This window comes from Panthera uncia, chromosome E1 (assembly GCF_023721935.1).
Source record: "Panthera uncia isolate 11264 chromosome E1, Puncia_PCG_1.0, whole genome shotgun sequence".
In the NCBI taxonomy this organism is placed as follows: Eukaryota; Metazoa; Chordata; class Mammalia; order Carnivora; family Felidae; genus Panthera; species Panthera uncia.
The window spans coordinates 35,817,273-35,834,320 of record NC_064814.1 but is presented as its reverse complement, the minus strand read 5'-3'; the positions used below and the strand labels follow the sequence as shown (position 1 = coordinate 35,834,320).

The 17,048-nt window shown below is 39.7% G+C and overlaps 1 protein-coding gene across 1 annotated transcript in view; it reads left to right on the top strand.

The window, feature by feature from the left end:
- Positions 1 to 6: 6 nt before the first annotated feature.
- ACACA (acetyl-CoA carboxylase alpha) overlaps positions 7 to 17,048 on the top strand; it is a 277,035-nt gene continuing 259,993 nt past the window's right edge. Inside the window, exon 1 of the mRNA XM_049636543.1 lies at positions 7 to 419. The gene's annotated coding sequence lies outside the window, so the exon portion shown is untranslated. The remainder of the gene's footprint in view (positions 420 to 17,048) is intronic.

The window sequence follows — 17,048 nt, the reverse complement described above, 5'->3', positions numbered from 1 at the left end:
TAGGGCTGACTGAGTAGCTTGCCTGACTTGAGTCCGGGCAGCAGTCACTTTTGCGTGTGGCGCGTTGCGGGTCGCCAGAGGCTTACCGGTGCGTGGCGCCGTTCGATCCGCGCCAGAGTGTGGTGAGGTGGAGCGGGCCGGTACCGTCCTGCTTTTGTGTTTCTAACATTCCCACCCCCCGCCCCTGTTGCAGCGAAGGAAACTGGGGCCAGTCGGGTTTTGCAGTGCTGCTCGTGGATTAACTAGAGTGACTGAATGGTGTAAGGGTAAACAGGGTACGTTTTATTCAGATGCTTCTGGAACGTCGAAATTCTCTTCTTTGGAAAGAACCATCCCCTCTTTGGGCTTCAGGGGCCCAGATAGAGGCGCAATGATGAGAGGATGTGGTGGTCCACTCTGATGTCAATCTTGAGGGCTAGGTACGTCCCAACATCTCTTTTTACTACTACTAATTATTATAATAGCTACCATTTGTCGAGTGTTTATTGCATGCCAGGCATTGTACAAAGGCGCTTACATCCATGGTGTCATTTTAATCTTCAACCTTGTGAGGTAGGCACTATTATCCCCATTTTCCAGGTGAAGACGTGGAGACTGGCTTATAAATAACTTGGGATCACGGGGCTAGGAAGTGTTGGGAAGGGGATTCAAGCCGTGGTTAATTTCACCGTTATGCGGTTACATCTGTTTAGAAGTCTGTTTCATAAAAATGCCCAACCTCTGAATTCATTTGCATTTTCTGCCGGTGTAGCCTCCTTATTCATCTTTCAGTGTATGAATACTACAAATTCATTCTGAAAAATAATCAGAAAATTCACACAAGCGAACGTAATGTGAAAACCAGCTTCTGGTGTTAAATAAGCAGTTAACATTTTGGTTATAGTCTTCCAGACATTTTCCTATGCATCATGCCAGTAGATACATTATAATGTAGTTTTACATTTGATGTAAATCAGAAAATCTATTCAGTCGTTTATTCAACAAATGTTTCGTGAGCAGACACTGTTATAGGTGCTGAGAATTCAGCAGTGAACAAAACAGTTCTGCCTCATAATAGTGGGAGAGATTGACAAAACAGTACACGTATTACTAGATAATAGATAATGTCCAGTAATGTGTCAAGTTTATGAGGAAAAATAAATCAGAATGAAGGGATAAGAATGATGTGGGCATGGCCTTTTAGATGAGGTAGACAAGGAAGGCCTCTTAATTGAAAGAGCACATAAGCAGAAATCTAATCATTAAACAAGGAAGGCAGCACGTGGGTTTCCAGAGGGAAACTATTCTAGAAGAGAAGCAGCAAATTGCGGTGGCTCTGAGATAGGGACTTGCTTGACTTGTTGGAGAAGAAGCAAGGAGACCGATGTGGCTGCAGCACAGCAAATTAGGGAAATAAGTTGGGAAAAGGCAGAAACCAGATCATGCATCATCTCGTAAGCCATGGTTGGACTTTGGATTTTGGAAGGATATGGTAGAGTATCATGGAAGGGTTAAGAGGAAAAGAGTAATCGGATTTTTGTTTTTTTTGACTGAAGGAAACTTTTATTTAGGGTTTAACAATTCAGAAAACTTATTTTGCCAAGGAGTGTGGATTTGGATTTTATTTATTTTAGAGCAGTTTCTTTGCAGAGATGGCTCATGAAAGACTCCATGATGTGTGGTGTGGGAGGTAATCAGATTTGTTTTGAAAGGATCACTCTGGCAGCTGTGTGGAGAATAGACGGTAGAAACTTTAAAATTACTCTTTAAAACATAAATTTTCCTTTTACACAGCAATCGTTCAACAGATGGTTTATCAACATTGGTGTTTCACCTATGCCTTTACACCTCTGCAACCACTCACATCTTTACAAAGATGAGATAGGGTCAGTCACTTCAGGCCTTATCTTCATGTCTTTCTCGCCTAAACTGAAGGTTTTTGAGACTGGCTTGGGCATATATCCAGATCTGGACGTCATGATTGTCGAATATGAGTCATCAATGTTGTACTATTGTGGAAAAAACAATCCCCCACATAATCCTGGGATCTATTTGTTAAAAACGTAGCATTCAAACACCTGAAAATCATCCTCTGCTTCAATTGATGTTAGGGTCTCATTAAAATTCCAAGTCCCAATTTAGTTATTGTGCTTAAGAAAGATGTGGAGGAATTTTTAAAATGCCCAGTGAGAGAAGGATAACACTGATTAAGGCAATGCTTTTCTGGGGTTTTGCCTTCAGCAATGTAGTGGATAGTGGCATCAATTTTAAGACCAGCTGAAGGGAAGTGAAAGACCAGCTGTGGGAAGAAAAATTAAAAGTTCTGTTTTGGATTTGTGTTTTGCAATCTCAGTGGAAATGATATATGTAAATTTAGAGCTCAGAGGAGAGGCTAGAACTAAAGTTGTATAACCGTATTAAAATTATTTCTTTACATGTGTGTCTTCTTTAGACAGAGCTTGAGGACAGACATTGTCTTTTCTTCTTTGTAACTTCAGTGCCTTTATATATAAGAAGAGAAGAAGATACCTGCTTTCACTGCAGGTCCAAGCACCTGAACATGACTTAAAAGTAAGGTGACCTGTGATGCTAGGGTGGCTCGGTTGGTTGAGCATGGGACTCTTGATTTTTGCTCAGGTCATGATCCCAGGGTCATCGGATCGAGCCCTGCCTCGCTGAGTGTTGAGTCTGCTTAAGATTCTCTTCTCTCTCCCTCTGCCTCTCCCCAGCGCTCGCTCTCGCTCTGTCTCTCTCTCTCTCTGTCTCTCTCTCTCTCTCTCTCTCACACACACACACACACAATAAAAGTTTAAAAAAAAAAAGGGGTGACCATAAGTCCCAATTTGCTCAGGTCAGTTCTGATTTGTTTTTGTCCTCTTATAATTAGTAATATTGTCCCATTTCACTCTCAGAAGCATCTCAGTTTGTACAATAAGTTATATAGCCACTGTTTGTAGAAAGACCTTCAGGGTCTAGAATCTTCCTATCTCTTTGTCAGCACCACCCCATCCTATTCTTCATTTCCCAGCCCAACAGAAATACCTCCATTTCTCCGTATGCACTCTGATACTTCCAGGCTTCCTTTGCCTGGTTCTTCCACCTCAACCTAGACATCGCTTCCTCAGGAACATCTTTCCTGACCCCCCTCCCTGCCCCCAAACTCTGGGTTAAGTAGCCGCCTTCTCCTCCTCCTCCTTCTTCTTTTACTTTTTAAAATGTTTTTATTTATTTTGAGAGACACACCATGAGTGAGAGAGGGGCAGAGAGAGAGAGGGAGACACAGAATCTGAGGCAGGCTCCAGGCTCTGAGCTGTCAGCCTAGAGCCTGACTCGGGGCTTGAACTCATAAACTGTGAGATCATGATCTGAGCCAAAGTCAGATACTTAGACAACTGAGTCACCCAGGTGCCCCATAGGGTAGCCTTCTGAACATGTTTCTAGAGCACCTTGTATTCAACTGGTTACAGCCTTTTCTTCCCTCACTAAATATGTCTGTAAAGGAACCTGAAAAAAACTTCATAAGACAGTAATTTACATTAATAATATCCAAGATCAGTTTATGTTGAAGTAATATTTTTGAAGGTTGAACTTTAGGACAGATCGATATCACATCTTCGAAGCCCTTCCATTCTTAAATTTTTTTTAACGTTTATTTATTTTTGAGAGAGAGACAGAGCATGAGCAGGAGAGGGGCAGAGAGAGAGGGAGACACAGAATCTGAGGCAGGCTCCAGGCTCTAAGCTGTCAGCACAGAGCCCGACGTGGGGCTTGAACTCACAAACTGTGAGATCATGACCTGAGCCAAAGTCAGACGCTCAACTGACTGAGCCACCCAGGTGCCCTGAAGCCCCTCCATTCTTAATGGAGGAGGTTGGCTTTGGAACTTGAAATCCAAGAGGGAAAATTGTATCCTACTGCCAGGGTCTGTCTATGAGGTAGGTGCCATTGACCAAGTCCACAATATCTCAGCAGCTCCTCTTCAACTGTTAAGCTGGTGTAATTCAAATCAAGTGCAGGTTCTGAGCTTCCCTCTGTATGGAAATGATTCTGTACCATTTCTAGTTACTCACTTGTCCTGAATGCTGAAAGTCTTTATAAACTTTATCTCATCTAATACTTATTTTTCCTGTAACTGAGGTGGTTCTTTGCAGTTTGGTATACAAGTAGATAAAAACAGAAAATCTAAAAGTCTATGCCTTCTTGTGGGTTTCAACTTCCTACCCTTTAAACTCTAAGGTATACCCAGTAAATGTAAGTTAGCCAGAGATTTAGGTCCTGGGGCAAAGTCCTTTGCCAGTTACAGGAGCTCTTCAAGGCAAGGAATCTTCCATGACATACTTAGTAGAGAGGGTTTCACCCCACAGAAGGCATAAACCTCAAAAATTACAGTTCTTAGCTCTCAGCTCTTTGAGTTCACATGCTGAGTTACTTTCACAGAAGCGCAGACTCCTCTGTGGCCCAGCTCAGGACTGGTTCCAGCCTCCTCAGCCTCTGCTGCTGCTTCTTGCATTCAGCAGCATTGCTTTCCTCCTTCCTGCCCATCCTTACTCCTCCCTCCTTATCTTTCTCTTTCTGTGACCACCCTAGTCAAAGGAGTTAAGGGATCAATTCTTTTCTTTCCAGAAGGTTCCTAGACTGCTTATTTAACTTGATCCACCCCTGGGCTCTGGGCTGATGGCTCAGAGCCTGGAGCCTGCATCCGATTCTGTGTCTCCCTCTTTCTCTGCCTCTCCCCCGTTCATGCTCTGTCTCTCTCTGTCTCAAAAATAAATAAAAACGTTAAAAAAATTTTTTTATAAAAAAAAAAAATAATAAGGGGAGCCTGGGTGGCTCAGTCGGTTAAGCATCCGACTTCAGCTCAGGTCACAATCTCATGGTCCGTGAGTTCGAACCCCGTGTCGGGCTCTGGGCTGATGGCTCAGAGCCTGGAGCCTGCTTCCGATTCTGTGTCTCCCTCTCTCTCTGCCCCTCCCCCGTTCATGCTCTGGCTCTCTCTGTCTCAAAAATAAATAAAAACGTTAAAAAAAAATTTATAACTTGATCCACCCCAATTATGACCAGCCTGTTAGAGGAAAGGTTGAAGCACTTCTGCTAATCTGTTTATAGAAATGTAAGGTCTGTGTAGCCCTTTCTCCACATGGTGGCCTGTCAGGATGCTTCTGCATAAGTAAGAGGGTCCTAAAGATCTCAGAGATGAACAAGAAGGAAAAAAAATTTTCCTACAGGGGCCTACTGCATCCTACTTTACAGATAAGGAAAAATAAGGCTCAGAAAAGTAGAACAAAACAAAACAAAAAACGCTTGCCCAAAGTCATTTAGTCAGTGGGTAGCACAGCCAGAATGAAAACCAGACCTGGCCAAATGTAACTAATAAACAGTTCAAATGTAACCTAAAACTGAAGAGTTAGCAGATAATCAGGATTTTCATAATGCCATGGCCATTAAGCAAAGTGTTCATGAATCTGGGCTTTTGCTTCCCACCTCTTCTGCCTCTTCCTCATCACACTGACTTCTTTTTGATCTATGCAAAGTGCAAAGTATCTGTCTCATTAGTCACCAGGCTTCGGGTAGAATCCAAAAAGGTGAACTAGGAATATATTGGTGCTGAGTGACTTCTGTTTATCAGAAAAATTTTAACTACCAAATTTAACTACTACCCTTTACCACCTTCAAGTATTTAAGCAAGCTCTTGTCTTTATGTGCTTTTTTTTCTCACGTATAAAATGAAAATTATAGTACCTAATCCATAAGAGTTTTGTAAGAATATGGCTATATGTATAAAATACCTAGTTCAGGGGCTGGCTCAGTTGGTAGAGTGTGCAACTCTTGATCCCAAGGTTATGAGTTCAGGCCTCATGTTGGGTGTAGAGATTACTTAAAAATAAAAAAATAAATGGGAATGCAAGCTGGTGCAGCCACTCTGGAAAACAGTATGGAGGTTCCTCAAAAAACTAAAAATAGAACTACCCTGTGACCCAGCAATTGCACTACTAGGCATTTATCCAGGGGATACAGGTGTGCTGTTTCGAAGGGGTACATGCACCCCAGTGTTTATAGCAGCACTATCAACAATAGCCACAGTATGGAAAGAGCCCAAATGTCCATCGATGGATGAATGAAGAAGACGTGGTATATATATACAATGGAATATTACTCAGCAATCAAAAAGAATGAAGTCTTGCCATTTGCAACTATGTGGACGGAACTGGAGGGTATTATGCTAAGTGAAATTAGTCAGAGAAAGACAAAAATCATATGACTTCACTCATATGAGGACTTTAAGAGACAAAACAGATGAACATAAGGGAAGGGAAACAAAAATAATATAGAAACAAGGAGAGGGACAACACATAAGAGACTCTTAAATATGGAAAACACAGAGGGTTACTGGAGGGGTTGTGGGGGGGGGGGGATGGGCTAAATGGGTAAGGGGCATTAAGGAATCTACTCCTGAAATTGTTGTTGCACTATATACTAACTAATTTGGATGTAAATTTAAAAAATAGAATAAAATAATTAAAATAAAAATAAAAATCTGCTGGATTTTAGAAGCCAAAAAAAAAGAACATTTTTTTAACTATGATGCTCTGAAGTACCAAAATCTGTATTTATGTTATCAGCACAAAACAAATCATTTTAACTTCATTTTAACTACTGAATCAACTGATATGTCTTCCAGTAATGTCACTTTTGAGAGAATTAACTTGTGAAAGCTTTCTTTTCTTCCATGAATTGGATGAAAAATGGAATCAGTGTTAAAATTCACTGGTTCCTATTTCGAGGAAGTGACGATATTGACATAAAAGTGACATCACCGAGCAAATGCCTTTTTGCTAATGCATTAATACCTATCAGTTCATTCTGTGTACATACACAAGAAAATATGAAGTCATAACAAGCAAAAGTAGTATTCATGAAGAAGAGTTATTTAATCTAAAAGAAAAGTCATGTCACTAAAGTGATAGGCAAATTGACCTTTGTAAATACAAGTGTTAAATCATTGTCTTTGGTCACCGTCCTAAAATAATAAGTTCTGAAATGGGGAAGCTTCTTAAGCAGATTTGTGTTCTCTGCTATCTATATTATCAGTGTTATCACTTTGGTGCCATTGGTGGATGGATGGTAAATGTTCACAAACATTTTAAGTTAAACATGGAATGTCAACAATACTGAATAACAAAAATGCATTCATTTTTTCATGAAATATGTGCTTTAATTTTTTAAACATACTGCTGTCAAAATGACTTAAAAATGAAAATATTACCAAACAATAAAATGAATAGCTATATTTTTACCAAATAAATAAAAATTAAAATCTAAAAATACCTAGTTCATGATGGGAGTCAAATAAATTATAATTGTAATTCTAATTCTAGAAGTGCTCCATAGGATGACCCTGGGGCTTGTTTAGAAGTTGAACTAGGCTAGGTTGGCCAGTGCTCAACATTAGAATTTTTTCATTATTTGAATCATATCTACCTACTAGAAACCTGTAGGTTTCCAGAGCACCAAACAATTAAATAGAATTTCATTTGCTGCTTGCTTCTTTAGCACCTTACTGTTTACAATAAAGAGGGTGTAAATTATCTCACAGGTCACAGAACCAATACATAGTTGCAATCGAGAATGGATAATCCAGCTTTAGCTCTAATGCAGAACAAACTTGAGCTATGTCCCATTACTTAATGTAAATAGTGAACAGACTTATGCATTATGAGCAATTAACTATAAGACTCTTCCTTAGAGTACAGAATGAGTACTTTACTATTATAATCAAGTAAAATTTACAATGAGGTTAATCTGATGCGTATTTAATGATATATGTATTTGTTATTGTGCTGCATGATAATTAGGCCTTAAATGTTAAGCTGTTTCCATAAATGACTAATTGGTTGTTTTTACATAGCAAAACACATTTTTTAGTGTTTGTCTCCTCACTTTATTAATTTTCTAGAATCTATAATCATGCCAAGGACAATAGTTTTCCATGACTCTACTGTTTAATCACGCACACACACACACACACACACACACAAACACACTTTCAAAATGAAACAGAAAGGTTCTCCCAATTTGGTACTAAAAATAGCTATTGCTCAAGTCTTTCTATATATATTTTCTCGTTTTAGTTCTTAAAAGCCCATTAAGAGAGGTGTTGTTACTTCCATTTTACTGATGCAGAAACTGATGTTCAGAGAGTGGAAGCAGGCAGCATAGTAGAGATTCAAACTTCTACCTCCAACTTGTAAGCACTACTTTTTACAACCTCAGAAGGTAAGGTGATGGATCCCAACCAAGATATGTAAAGATTTTTGAGAAGTGGACTGGCTCCTGAGAAATACCGAGTACATATAGCATATCCAAAGGGAGAATGAATCCTCCTGAAGGAGGGAGGGGTTAGTTAGTAATGGAAGAGTTGAAGCCTATGGAGGCTGACTTTCTGAGTGTCCATTCAAGGAAAAGAGTCTTGGCCAATGAATTTTATGCATAATCACCCTGTTACAGGCTGCTATATTGTAGAGATATTATACCAGCCTAATGCCAACGAATATTTGAAATTTAGAACTTAACCCGCTAGTTCTGATTCCTTAAGAAAGAATTAGTATAGGGGCTAAACTAGTGTTTCTCAAGATTTTTATCATTATTTTCAGCCCGAAAGAGCCTTCTTAACACTTTTTTCCCTAATTGCTTCTTCCCCCAATGAAGTTCTAATACTACAGATCTGCCAGATAGACACCTGTTTATATATTAAAACATATATATATATATATATATATATATATATATATAGTATATAAAAGAGTAAGATTTTTTTTCTGCCACTCAAGAATAAGATTTTTTTCTCTCCCATTGAGAGTGCAAACAATTATACATGAATAAATGCAGCTTCCCATACAGGCTTACCTTCAGGTTCAGGATATGCCAGTTATACAGAGGATAGTATTTTTGTACATATGACAATCATATTGCTAGTTGTAATTGATAAATTTACATATGAGCTTGGTTAGGGTAAACCTGCTGCTAAATATTGGGACCATTCTCTGTGTGTGGAAAAGTTGGGTTTCTAAGCCTATAAAGCAGCCTGAGAGGCCTTCTGACAGTCTGCTAGTCTTCTACAAGTCAACCTACAGAACATATCTTTTTATTTGAAACTTCTAGAACATTCTTATGTGTTCATTTCTCTACTTTGTAAATATTATTTAGCCCTATTCTAGGCCAAGGACTGCGCCAGGACTAATAAAATGGTCTCTGCTCTCAAAAAGATGCTCATTGTCCAGTTGGGGAGACAGATACACATAAAAATAATTGCGACATAATACATGCTGTAACAGAGATGTGCTAGGTACACTAAGGGCTCCAAGGAGGGACTCACCAATTATAGGGAGAATTAAGGTGTAAGTCTCTGGGAAGTGGTGAGTTAAGTCTTGGAGAAGAGTGGGAAGGAAATTCCAAGTAGAAGGAATTATTCAAAGGCCACACCCTATTCAAATAGGGTGGCCAGTTTGGTCTATATGACTGGAGTACAGAGAGCAAGAAGGAGGGCCACTGTACTTGATGTTATATGGGTAGACAGAGGTCAGACTGTAGCAGGCTTTGTACTTTACTCAGAGACCATGGAAAGCCAGTGAAGCATTTTGAATTGGGAAATAACGTTATCACTCATCTGGGTTTTAGACCTGAATCTCTCTGGCAGTGATGTGGACTGAAAAGTAACAAAATGAAAGGCCAGGGGTTTTAGCAGTCCAAGTAAGGGATGATGAGGGCTTGAACTAGCTCCATTAGAATGGGGATGAAGAAGAAGAAATGGAATGGACTTAAAGTGTTTAAGAAGCAATTAATGGATTAGGGGAGAAAAGTGAGAAGTAATAGAATTAAAGATAATTTTCAAATGTCCAGCATGGTTGACTAGATGGATGATGGTGCTGTTTACCAAGAAAGGGACCATCAGGCAAAGAGCAGACCTGAAGGGGAAAGGGCAGGCTTTGTTCTGGATATGTTGAGTTTGAGGTGTCTGTAGGATGTACAGGTGACCTTCACTAGGCAGATTCAAAAGCTAAAGGAGAAGTCTGGGTCAGATACACAGATTAGGGAGTTAGCACAAATTGCTGGAAATTTTGAAGCCACGGGAGAGGATGAGATTGCCTGAGTTCATTGAATAGAAAAAAGAGAAACTATGGGTAAAGAACAGAAATTTGGATGACAACAGGTAAGACACAGAGGAAGAGCCCACGATCCAGAAAGGGAGAAGTAGATGTAAGAGAAGTGGCAATAAAGATGGGAGGTTGGGGGTAGTCAGCAGAGCATTATTCAGACCCTGTAGGCCCTAAAAACTGAAAACATGGTGCTTCTCATTTAATTTTAAATAAAAATATTGGGGTGCCTGCCTGGCTCAGTTGGTAGAGCATGCGATTCTTTTATTTTTTTATTTTTTATTTTTTATTTATTTTTTATTTTTAATTTTTAGAGAGCAAGAGAGCCCACGAGCAGGGGAGAGAGTCAGAGGGAGAGTGAGAGAGAACCCCAAGCAGGCTCCATGCTTAGCATGGAGCCTGATGTGGGGCTTGATCCGATTACCCTGGGATTGTGACCTGTGCCAAAATCGAGAATAAGACACTCAACTGACTAAACCACCCAGGCACCCCAAGCATGCAATTCTTGATCTTGGGGTTGTAAGTTGGAACCCCACTTTGGGAATAGAGTTTATTTGAAAAATTTTTTTAATCTTTAAAATAAAAATATTGTAAGATATAAAGTATGTGTAAGGGGAGTCCAACAAAGTTCTAATTTTTTCCTTTGGTGACCTCTCTGCTTATATATTCTTTACTATTATTTTGCTGCCCCTGACTTGTTAGTTCCCTAAGTACACGTTTATTTACCTACTCAGTAATCTAGGAATATAGCACTAAAGTGCATCAAAGAAAATGAATTCAACAGTGCCAAATATTACAGAGAAGCCAAAGATAAAGGTTAAAAAAATTCTCTTTGGGAAAAAAAAGGTACCAGTTATACAAGCATATGGAAAGACAGATGTAACAGAATAAAATGTATAGAAGTATACCAAAATAAATATAGAAATTTAATATATAATAAAGGTATGCTACTGAATAAATGGTGCAGACAATTGGATAACAATCTGGAAAAAATAAATGCCAGTGTGTACCTCACATCAAGATAAACTCCAAATGGATTAAATATTTAAATAAAAATAGAAAAATTAAAAGCAGAAAATATGAGAAAATTCCTTTAGAATCTTGACACAGCTGCAGAACTAGGGACATGATGTAAGTTAAACAGGCATGGTCCCCTGTTCTTAGTGTAGCTCACCTATGAGAGAGGCTCCCATCAAATGCCACAGGAAAACAATTACAAACAGATGAATACCACGGAGGAAATTTACACCATAAACCTAATGGAGTTTGGGAGGTCAAGGAGGGCTCTATGAAGTAGGTGGCTGTTAAGCCAATATCTGAAAGATGAGTAGGAGTTAAATAGGCAAACAGTAGTGAAGGAAGGGGAAGGCGGAGGCTAAGGGAGTGGAAACAGTGTATGAGGCACAGAGAACATCATAGTCTCTGAGACAAGCAGGAAGGAAGCCAGGCCACTGTGGCCAAAGCTAGAGTATGGGGAACAATGCCGGGAGATGAGGCTGGAGAGGAAGACAGGCTAGACTATTTAGGGCCTTAGCTGTCTCCTTAAGGATTTTGGGCTTTGTCCTGATAGCAGTGGGAAGTCACTGGATAGTTTTTAGCAGAAGAGTAACACGATCAAATTAGCATGTTGAAAAGCTCATTCTGGCTACAGGGTGGAGAACCGCGTGCAGATTAAAGAGAGGCAAGAGAGCAACCATGGGGAAATAGAGGCTCTTGTGGTAGTTTAGGCCAGCAATGTGCTCCTTAACCTACTTGTTTTCCTAACATTACTTTAGCAGAAGACAGAGCCTTTATTCTTATGTAGTAGAGGTGTAGGATGGATGTGGAGGAAATGTTAGCTATTGCTACTATCTGCAGTTAGAGGATAAGAGGTATCCTTTTAATCCTTAATCCCCCAGGAAGAATAAGTGGGTAGGAGACAAAGACTTTCATTGAAAGTATAGATATGGGAAATCATTTCCTATCTAGGTGGGAAGAAGGAAGCTGAAAGGGTAAACAGTGACAACACAGAAAAGGAGGCCACGCTTCCCTAATGTGATGTTACTCTGGCACATGGACTATGTTCTGTCAAAAGTCCATCTTCCCTGTGCTTAGGCAAATAAAAATGTTGGGCAAAGATACTTTATGGTTTACCCTGGAGAGCTCTGTGCTTTTTAGTGGAAAATAGACCAAAGAGTTTAGCTATTGCTGCTGCATGTTGCAATTCTTTTCAACACTATGGAGTCCTTACAAATGTCTAGGAAAAAAATATCTAAATAAATCATTCTGAAATTGAACCTGTGCATTACTTAGCTGTTTTAATTTCAGAATAAGACAATGACAGGTAGTAGTAGCTTTGTGAGACCTGCTTTTTTTCTCTTCCAGCCATAAAGAATTGAATAGGGTGGGAACATTCTGACAACCCAGCTACCTTATTTTGTCATGTATGCGTTGGCAAAGCAGAGTCCTTCAAGATGGGAGTCCTTGAAATCCTTCTAAGAAACATGTTCAGTTTTGTGGGAGTTTTAAGTGTGTCAGATAGCTTTTTATTTTTTAACTTATTTTTATTTAAGTTTATTTATTTTTGAGTGGGGCAGGGGTGGGGTGAGGCAGATGAAAGAGGATCCCAAGTGGGCCCTAGGCTGACAGCAGAGAGCCTCAAATGGGGCTCAAACTCATGAACCATAAGATCATGACCTGAGCCGAAGGCAGATGCTTAAGTGAGCCACCCAGGCGCCCCTCAAATAGCTTTTTAAATGCAGTCATAGAAGGCAAAGTCAAAACAAATTCGTGGAGCCAAATGGGATTTCCAGAGCTTCAGAGCCTGACAGTTGTTTGTTTATGTGTAAATCTGCATGTTGAGGAATAACATCTTAGAAATACACTTTTGATCATAACATGTTTCACAAAGGATTAGTGTCCAAAAATATGGCCAAGAATACAGACTTCTATAACTCAATAAAAATGACTAACTTGGGTGCCTGACTGGCTTAGTCAGTAGAGCATGCAACTCAATCTCAGGGTTGTGAGTTCAAGCCCCACGTTGAGTTTAGAGATTACTTAAAAATAAAATCTTTAAAAAAAAAAAAAAAAAGGGCTAACAATCCAAATGAAAAAAGGGAAAGGTTATAAGCAAGCAGGAGAAAACCTGGGGATGAATTCAGTGTCTCTTCTGTTGAATGTTTGATTCTTCTAGGGAGCAATAAGGACTTTATAGTATAGTCTGCACTGTTACTCTTCTTTTCTGGTACATTAGGGAGAAGTAGTGACCTGAATAAATCCTTGGAGAGTCTTCTCGGAATCATCTTATTATGTGGATACCATGACACTATACCTCTAAACATATTCTTCTCCATCCTATTTCATAATAATTTTAGAAAATAGATTTAAAATAGGACAGAATGTGACTGTTAAGAATGCTTTTTCCCCCCTTTAGGCCAGTAATATGTACAGACTTCACATTTGCTTGCATTTGCTTGTTTTACATTTATTTATGCCCACTTTTTTCAGAGGACGAAGTTAGTAACTTCAGCCACTGGGTGGCGCAAATTCACAAGTCTGGTAAAAGTTTGTGCATTACAACCCATGGCTCACCCATTGCTACATGGTACCACATTAAGGAAGTTTAGTTAGAAAAAAAGGCTTTGGAAACCTGAAATTTAGCTATAGGTATGGGTCCAAGTTCCCTAGGAATTCAGATTAAAGGAAATTTCTGCTATTAGATGCCTGGTAAGTCAGGTCACTAAATAAGGAAAGGAAAAAGAAAAGTGATAGAATAAGAAACAGAGAAAGAAAGATGAAGAGATAAATATGAGAGAAAAGAATATAAGTTCAGAGAGATGAATTCAAATGTTACCAACAATTCTAGAATGGCCTCTCATTGGTTTGCATCTACCTGGTAACCAAAAGCAGTTTTGATTGAAAATAAAGATACCTCAAAAAAATAAAATAAAGATTACCTTGTTTTCTTCTAGAAAGTTATGCTACCCTCAGCTATCCATTTAGTGGTATGACATTATCAACATTTTTTTTGAGTGTCTGCTATGAATATAGTGCTTTGTTGGTTGGATTCCAAATAATATAGACAAATTAACACAGCAACTACAGGCCTTAAGCATAAGAACTAGACAGTGTACATAAAAAGATAAATGGTGACTCAGGGCAGCATGGGGGCCATCTTGTGAGCTCCAGAAATAGAATCATTTCTGAGAGGGGAGGGGAAGTATGGATGCAGGAGTGGAGGATCAGAGGGGGAGGGAGGGAGGGGCCATAAGACTGTCAACCTGTCCAAGGCAAAGAAAAAAAGGATTCCTAGCTCCTAGTCATAAGTACATACAGCAACTCTTCCTTGGAACATGGCTATTTCTGGACATAAACATAGGAAAAATGCTCAAGGTCAGAATCTGCTAAACACTGCTTAATGAAGCTCTAAAGTAAGAAGGGTGGGGATAGAGAATGATTAGGATAGAGCCCTCCTTAAGTCCCTCTCTAATTAGTAACTGAGAAAAGGAGGGGTGCTCAGGGCCTGCTCAAGGCCTTTCTCAGGTCCAGAGAATAGGTCGCTTTGATTTTTGAGATCACAGGTATATAAGTGAATCACAGGTTAAAAATGGAGAAACGGGGTGCCTGCGTGGCTCAGTCAGTTAAGCATCCGACTTCTGATATCGGCTCAGGTCATGATCTCACACACAGTTTGTGGATTTGAGCCTGTGTTGGGCTCTGCACTGACAGTGCAAAGCCTGCTTGGGATTCTCTGTCTCTCTTCTCTCTCTGCCTCTCCCCCGCTTATACTGTCTCTCTCTTTCTCTCAAAGTAAACTTAAAAGAAATTTTAAAGTGAAGAAACAGCAAAACAGGGATATAAAATTGTTGTATATTTTAAGTCTTTATATTGAACAAAGTTATGCTTTTAACACACGGTCGCAACTATTAATGTGATTCAGCAATACCTTTAAAAGTTTAAATTGGAGGTTTCTGTGAATGTGCCTTTTCTGTCCTAAGCAATTACCCGCTTTAATCTGTGGGCCTGTCAGAAAGTATTGGGGTTACTTAGGCCCTTCAAAAAGGTGGAATGACTTCCAGCCTTCTCAACTTTAAGACTTGAAAAACAGCATGACTTAATACTTGTGCCAACTAGGGTGCCTGGCTGACTCAGTTGGTAGAGCATGTGACTCTTAATCTCAGAGTTGTGGGTTCAAGCCCCATGTTGGGTGTAGACATTTCTTTAAAAGTAAAGAAAGAAAAATCTAGGGGCTGGCTCAATCAGTAGAACATGTAACTCTTGATCTTGGGGTCATGAGTTTGAGCCACATTTGGGCATAGAGATTACTTAAAAAATAAAAATAAAAAAAATACTTGTGCCAACTAGAAACATTCCAGTAATATGTTAGTCAAAAAAGAGGGACAGGTTTAAAAAATAGTTTTTTATGTTTATTTACTTTTGAGAGAGGGAGAGAGAGAGAGAAGGTGAGCAGGGGAAGGGGAGACACACAGTCTGAAGCAGGCTCCATGCTCTGAGCTGTTAGCGCAGAGCCCAATGTGGGGCTTGAACTCACGAATGGTGAGATCATGTCCTGAGCCAAAGTCAGACACTTAACCAACTGAGCTACCCAGGTGCCCCAAAAGCAGAACAAGTTGAGAATGGTATGCAGAATAAGATATTTGTGAATCATGTCTTTTATATGTATGTGTATATATTTATAATATCTATAAAGAGATGTGTCAAAGTATTAGCTAGTTATCCCTGGGAGGGAGGATTAGGTATGATTTCTTGTTTTGTTTTTTTTTTAATTCTTTGGCCTTCCAGTATTTCCTAAAAATTTTTATAATAAAAATGTACTTTAATAATCAAGAAACAATGTGTGGTAATGTAATGAGAATGAATTTGCAATAAAAGTCATGCTGATTTGGGGCACCTGGGTGGCTCAGTTGCTTAAGCGTCCAACTTCGGCTTAGGTCATGATCTCATGGTTTGTGGGTTTGAGCCCCACATCAGGCTCTGTGCTGACAGCTCAGAGCCTGGAGCCTGCTTTGGATTCTGTGTCTCCTTCTTTGATCCTCCCCCATTCACGCTCTGTATCTCAGTCTCTCAAAAATAAATGTTAAAAATCGTGCTGGCTTGTTACTTCCCAGAGGAATAATTGGCATTCCTTAGAAACAGTGTTTTATTGAGTCTAACTGAGCCTCTAGTGGTGACAGGGAGAACCATGCCTTGCTGTGAAAGGATCTACAGACTAAAATTCACATCCCAGAGTCCATGTGAGAGTTCTCCCTTCCCTTCTGTCTCTCCCATCTCTCAGTTGTTTTTTTTTTTTTAATTTTTAAATGTTTATTTATTTTTGAGAGAAAAACAGAGTGTGAGTGGGGGAGGGGCAGAGAGAGAGAGGGAGACACAGGATCCAAAGCAGGTTTCAGGCTCTGAGCTGTCTGCACAGAGCCTGATGTGGGGGCTCGAACTCATGAGCTGTGAGATCATGACCTGAGCCAAAGTCGGACACTCAACCAACTGAGGAGCCACCTTGGCACCCCACCCACCATCTCTCAGTTTTTAAAGATCTCTACTGGTAATTGGGATTCAAAACTGTTAACTAATTAGGGAGTCAGAAAATCCTCAGAGGAACCTTGCATTGTTGGAGGAAACCAGTTGTTCCCAAAGCAAAATAAACCATTTTTATTCCATCAGCGAATTTTTTTTTAAGTTTATTTATTAGAGAGCGAGAGCTTGAGTGGGGGAGGGGCAGATTGAGGGAGAGAGAGAGAATCCCAAGCAGACCCCACACTGTCAACACAGAGCCTGATATCTGGCTGACCAGGGTAAGATCATGACCTGAGCCAAAACCCAGAGTTGGACGCTTAACCTACTGAGCCACTCAGGCGCCCTCCCTCAGTGAATTTCTATAAAGTCAGTACAGATGTTACCCAATTATACTCTTGCAGAAGA